The 6776-nt window shown below is 35.3% G+C and overlaps 1 non-coding gene across 1 annotated transcript; it reads left to right on the forward strand.

The window, feature by feature from the left end:
• Nucleotides 1-5202: 5202 nt before the first annotated feature.
• On the forward strand, nucleotides 5203-5307 carry LOC124993909 (U6 spliceosomal RNA). The gene has a single exon (XR_007110420.1). It is a non-coding gene; the product is annotated as a U6 spliceosomal RNA (small nuclear RNA).
• Nucleotides 5308-6776: the final 1469 nt, after the last annotated feature.

Genomic DNA, 6776 nt, shown 5'->3' on the forward strand with positions numbered 1-6776 from the left:
ACATTGGCTCATCCACGTACGTCAAACAAATCCTTCTCAATTCCAGAAATCAAATAGACCACAACACAATAATACTAGGCGATTTTAACACACCTCTCTCACCACTGGATAGATCGTCCAAACAAAAATTGAATAAAGAAACTATAGATCTCAACAACACAATCAGCAATTTAGACTTAACGGACATATATAGAATATACCATCCAACAAAGAACGAATACACTTTCTTCTCAGCAGCACATGGATCCTTCTCTAAAATAGACCATATTTTATGCCACAAAGCTACTGTTAGCAAATACAAGAAGATAGAGATACTACCTTGTACTCTATCAGATCATAATGGATTGAAATTAGAAATAAATGACAGAATAAAAAACAGAAACTTCTCCAATACTTGGAGACTAAATAATACACTATTATACGATGAATGGATAACAGAAGACATCAGGAGGGAAATAAAAAAATTCTTAGAAGTAAACGAGAACAAAGACACATCATATCAAAATCTCTGGGACACTATGAAAGCAGTACTTAGAGGAAGATTTATTTCATGGGGTGCATTCAAAAAAAGAAGTAGAAATCAACAAATAAACGACTTAACACTACAGCTCAAAGCGCTAGAAAAAGAAGAGCAGACCAATACCAAAAGTAGTAGAAGACAGGAAATAGTTAAAATCAGAGCCGAAATCAACGAAATCGAAACAAAAGAAACAATTGGAAAAATTAACAAATTAAATAGTTGGTTCTTTGAAAAAATAAATAAAATTGATAAACCCTTAGCCACACTAACAAAGAGAAAGAGGGAGAAAACTCAAATTACTAAAATTCGGAATGAACAAGGAAACATCACAACAGACACGAGTGAAATACAAAACATAATTAGAAGCTATTTCGAAAATCTATACTCCAACAAAACAGAAAACCTCGAAGACATCAACAAATTTCTAGAGACATATGAATTACCTAAACTGAACGAGGAGGACATACACAACCTAAATAAACCAATTTCAAGCAATGAAATAGAAGAGGTCATCAAAAGCCTACCAACAAAGAAAAGTCCAGGACCAGATGGGTTCTCAGCCGAGTTCTACAAAACCTTTAAAGAAGAGCTCATTCCAATACTCCTCAAACTATTTCATGAAATAGAAGAGGAGGGAACCCTCCCAAACTCGTTCTATGAAGCCAAAATCACCCTGATACCTAAACCAGACAAAGACACATCGAGGAAGGGAAATTTCAGACCAATATCCTTAATGAACATCGATGCAAAAATTCTCAACAAAATTTTAGCAAATCGCATACAAATATATATTAAAAAGATAGTGCACCACGATCAAGTGGGTTTTATCCCAGGGATGCAAGGTTGGTTCAACATTCGGAAATCAATAAATGTCATTCACCATATCAACAGACTTAAAGTTAAGAATCACATGATTATTTCAATAGATGCAGAAAAAGCTTTCGATAAAATACAGCATCCCTTCATGCTCAAAACACTAGAAAAAATTGGGGTAGTGGGAACATTCCTAAACATTATAAAGGCAATCTACGCTAAGCCCATGGCTAATATCATTCTAAATGGTGAAAAACTGAAAGCGTTCCCCCTAAAAACTGGAACAAGGCAGGGATGCCCTCTTTCACCACTTCTATTCAACATCGTCCTTGAGACTCTAGCCAGAGCAATCAGACAAACCAAAGAAATTAAAGGGATACGAATAGGAAAAGAAGAACTCAAACTATCCCTGTTCGCTGATGACATGATTATATATTTAGAGGAACCTGGAAATTCCACCAGAAAACTTTTAGAACTCATAAGTGAATTCAGTAAAGTAGCAGGTTACAAGATCAATGCTCATAAATCCAATGCATTTTTATACATAAGTGATGAATCTTCAGAAAGAGAAATTAGGAAAACTACCCCATTCACAATAGCATCGAAAAAAATAAAATACTTGGGAATCAATCTCACAAAAGAGGTGAAAGACCTCTACAATGAGAACTACAGAACACTAAAGAAAGAAATTCAAGAAAACCTTAGAAGATGGAAAGATCTCCCATGTTCCTGGATAGGCAGAATTAATATCGTCAAAATGGCTATACTACCTAAAGTTCTATACAGATTCAATGCAATTCCAATTAAAATCCCAATGATGTACCTCGCAGAAATAGAGCAAGCAATTATGAAATTCATCTGGAAGAATAAAAAACCTAGAATAGCTAAAGCAATCCTCAGTAGCAAGAGCGAAGCAGGGGGTATTGCAATACCAGATCTTCAACTCTACTACAAAGCAATAGTAACAAAAACGGCATGGTATTGGTACCAAAATAGACAGGTAGATCAATGGTACAGAATAGAGGACATGGACACAAACCCAAATAAATACAATTTTCTCATACTAGACAAAGGTTCCAACAATATGCAATGGAGAAAAGATAGCCTCTTCAACAAATGGTGCTGGGAAAACTGGAAAACTATATGCAATAGAATGAAACTAAACCCCTATCTCTCACCCTACACAAAACTCAACTCAAAATGGATCAAGGACCTCGGAATCAGACCAGAGACCCTGCATCTTATAGAAGAAAAAGTAGGTCCAAATCTTCAACTTGTTGGCTCAGGATCAGATTTCCTTAACAGGACTCCCATAGCACAAGAAATAAAAGCAAGAATAAACAACTGGGATAGATTCAAACTAAAAAGCTTTCTCTCAGCAAAGGAAACTATCAGAAATGTGAAGAGAGAGCCTACAGAGTGGGAGAATATCTTTGCCAACCATACCTCAGATAGAGCGCTAATTTCCAGAATCTATAAAGAACTCAAAAAACTCTACACGAAGAATACAAATAATCCAATCAACAAATGGGCTAAGGAAATGAACAGACACTTCACAGAAGAAGATGTACAAGTAATCAACAGATATATGAAAAAATGTTCAACATCCCTAGTAATAAGGGAAATGCAAATCAAAACTACCCTAAGATTTCATCTCACCCCAATTAGAATGGCGATTATGAAGAACACAAGCAACAATAGGTGTTGGCGAGGATGTGGTGAAAAAGGAACACTCATACATTGCTGGTGGGGTTGCAAATTAGTGCAGCCACTCTGGAAAGCAGTGTGGAGATTCCTCAGAAAGCTTGGAATGGAAACACCATTTGACCCAGCTATCCCACTCCTTGGTCTATACCCAAAGGACTTAAAATCAGCATACTACAGAGATACAGCCACATCAATGTTCATTGCTGCTCAATTCACCATAGCCAGATTGTGGAACCAACCTAGATGCCCTTCAGTTGATAAATGGATAAAGAAACTGTGGCATATTTATACAATGGAATATTACTCCGCAATGAAGAATGATAAAATTATGGCATTTGTAGGCAAATGGTCGAAATTGGAGAATATCATGCTAAGTGAGATAAGCCAATCTCAAAAAACTAAAGGACGAATGATCTCGCTGATAAGCGGATGAGGACATATAATGGGGGTGGGAGGGGTTAGCATTAGGTTTAGGGTTAGGTTTAGAGTTAGGCTAAGGAGAGCGGTAAGAATGAAGGAAAGAAGGACTGTATAAAGGGAAAAGGGTGGGAGGGGTGGGGGGGAAGGGAAAAAAAAGAAACATCATTACCCTATGTAAACGTAAAAAAATAAATAAAAATAAAAAAAAAATGAGAACAGAAATACAATAGATTGGTATTTCTGGGACAATATGAAAGCGGTTCTAAGAGGAAAACTTATAGCACTGAGTACTAACATTAATAAAATTAGAGAGATCCCAAATAAATAAGCTTAAGCTCTCTCTCAAGGACTTAGGAAAGAAAGAACAATCTAACTTCCAAACTAGTGGAAGACAAGAAATAATTAGGATCAGAACCAAAATCAATGAAATTGAGAATAAAAAAACAACACACAGGATCAATGAAATGAAGAGTTGATCCTTTAAAAAGATAAATAAGTTTGACAAACCCTTAACTAAACTAACTGAAAGACAAGAAAGAGTGAAAATACCCAAATCGACAAGAGATGAAAAAGGAGGTATCACCACAGACCCTTCTGAAATCCCAAGGATTATCAGAACCTATTTTAAAAATGTATACTCCAATAAACTAAAATATCTAAAAGACACAGATAAGTTTTTAGACACAATGACCTGCCCCAATTGAATCAGGAAGATATAGAAAATCTAAACAGACCAATACCAAGTAATGAAATTTAAACAGCAAATAAAAGCCTTCCAAGAAAGGAAAGCCTAGGATGGTGTGGATTCTCAGCTGAGTTCTACCAGATCTTTACAGAAAAACTAACATCAATCTCTCCTCAAGTTAATCCTTGTAATTGAAAGGAGGGAACACTCCAAAACACATTCTATGAACCCACTAATAATCCTGACACAAAAACCAGGCAAAGACATGTCAAAAAAAATTAATCTACAGAGCAATATCCCTGATGAACATAGAAATAAACATCCTTAATAAAATATTAACAAGCTGCATTTTAAAAAAAGAAAACACATCAGAAAGGTAGTACTCTATGATTGAGTGGATTTCATTCCAGGAATGCAAGTTTGGTTCAACATGCATAAATCAATAAATGAAATTCACCACTTGAACAGAATAAAGGACAATAATCACATGATCATCTCAGCAAATTCAGAAAAGGCCTGATAAATGCAGCATCTGTTCATGTTAAAAGTGTTGGAAAAGCTAGGGATCAAAGGAACTTACCTCAGCATCATAAAGGCCATTTATAACAAACCCAAAGCAAACATACTAAATGGAGAAAAACTAAAAGCATTTACTCTAAAATCAAGAGTAAGACAAGACTTTTCACCCTCACCACTTCTATTCAATATAGTCCTTGAAACATTAGCCAGAGTGATCAGGCAAGAGAAAGAAATCAAGCAAAAGTAGGAAAAGAAGTAAAATTATATCAGTTTGCTGGTGAAAAGATCCTATAACTTGAAGGCCGAAAAACTCCACCAGAAGACTTCTAGAACTTACAAATGAGTTCAGCAAAGTAGCACGATAGTAGATTAACACCCCCAAATAAATAGCTTTCCTATTGTCCAAGAGTGATTCAACTGACAAAGAAACCAAGAAAAACATCCCATTCATTATAATCTCAAAAAATAAAATAAAATATTTGGGAATTAATCTAACAAATGAGGTGAAAGAGTTCTGTGGTAAAATTTATACAACATTGTGCTCGCTTCAGCAGCACATATACTAAAATTGGAATGAGACAGAGAAGACTAGCATGGCCCGAGCAAGGATGACATGCAAATTTGTGAAGCATTCCATAAAACTACCCTAAGAGTTCATCTTACCCCAATTAGAATGTCTATTATCAAGAATACAAGCAATAATAGTTGTTGGTGAGAATGTGGGGGAAAAGGTACACTCATACATTACTGATGGGGTTGCAAATTGGTGCAGCCACTTTGGAAAGCAGTATGGAGATTCCTCAGAAAACATGGAATGGAACCACCATTTGACCCAGCTATCCCACTCCTTGGCCTATACTCAAAGGACTTAAAATCAGCATACTACAGTGATGCAGTCACATTAATGTTTATAGCAGCTCAATTCACAACAGCTAGATCGTGGAACCAACCTAGATGCCCTTCAATAGATGAATGGATAAAGAAACGTGGAATATATACACAATGGAATATTATTCAGTTATAAAGAAGAATAAAATTATGGCAATTGCAGGTAAATGGATGAAGTTGGAGAATATCATGCTAAGTGAAGTAAGCCAATTCCAAAACACCAAAGGCCGAATGATTTCTCTGATAAGTAGTTGGTGATACATAACTGGGGGGAGGGGAGGCAAAAAAAAAAGGGAAGAATGGAAGAAGGATGGACTATGTAGATGGAAATGAGGGGTAGGGAGTAGGTGGGAGAAGGAAAGATAATAGAATGAAACAAACATTATTACCCTATGTACATGTATGATTATACAAATGGTATGACTCTACTTCGTGTAAAACCAGAGAAATGATAGTTGTACTCCATTTGTGTACAATGAATCAAATAAACTTGGTACAAAATAATCAAAAACAAACAAAAATTTATACAACACTGAAGAAAGAAATTGAAGACCTTACAAGATGGAAAGATGTTCATCTTGGATCAACAGAATCAATAATGCCAAATGGCCATACTATCAAAATCAATATACAAATTTAATGCAATCCCCTTCAAACTACCAATAGTATTCCTCACAGAATTAGAAAAAACATTTTCAAATTTGTAAATTCATTTGGAAGAATGAAACCCAGAATAGCTTGCCAAAGCAATGATAAGCAAGAACAAAACAAAACTTGATCTGAAGTTACACTACAGAGCTACAGTAGCAAAAACAGCATAGTACTGTGATCAAAGTAGACATGAATACTATTGGAATACAAGAGAAGACACAGACCAATTCACATAACTAAAGCCATCTGATATTTGACAAAGGTGAAAAAAAATATTTTGGAGAAAAGACAGCCTTTTTAACAAATGATGTTGAGATAACTGATTATCTATATGTAGAAAAATGAAACTAGACTTCTATCTCTCATACCACACAAAATTCAAGTTGAAATGGATCAAAGACTTGGAAGTTATACCAGAAACTTTACAACTGCTAAAAGAAACAAAGCATCAATGCTTCATCATATAGATGTTGACACCAATTTCCTTACCAAGACACCTCTGAAGCACAAGAAATAAAACCAAGAATCAATAAGTGGGATGCCATCAAATTTAAAAGTTTCTGCACAGAAAAT

This window comes from Sciurus carolinensis, chromosome 9 (assembly GCF_902686445.1).
Source record: "Sciurus carolinensis chromosome 9, mSciCar1.2, whole genome shotgun sequence".
Taxonomy (NCBI): Eukaryota; Metazoa; Chordata; class Mammalia; order Rodentia; family Sciuridae; genus Sciurus; species Sciurus carolinensis.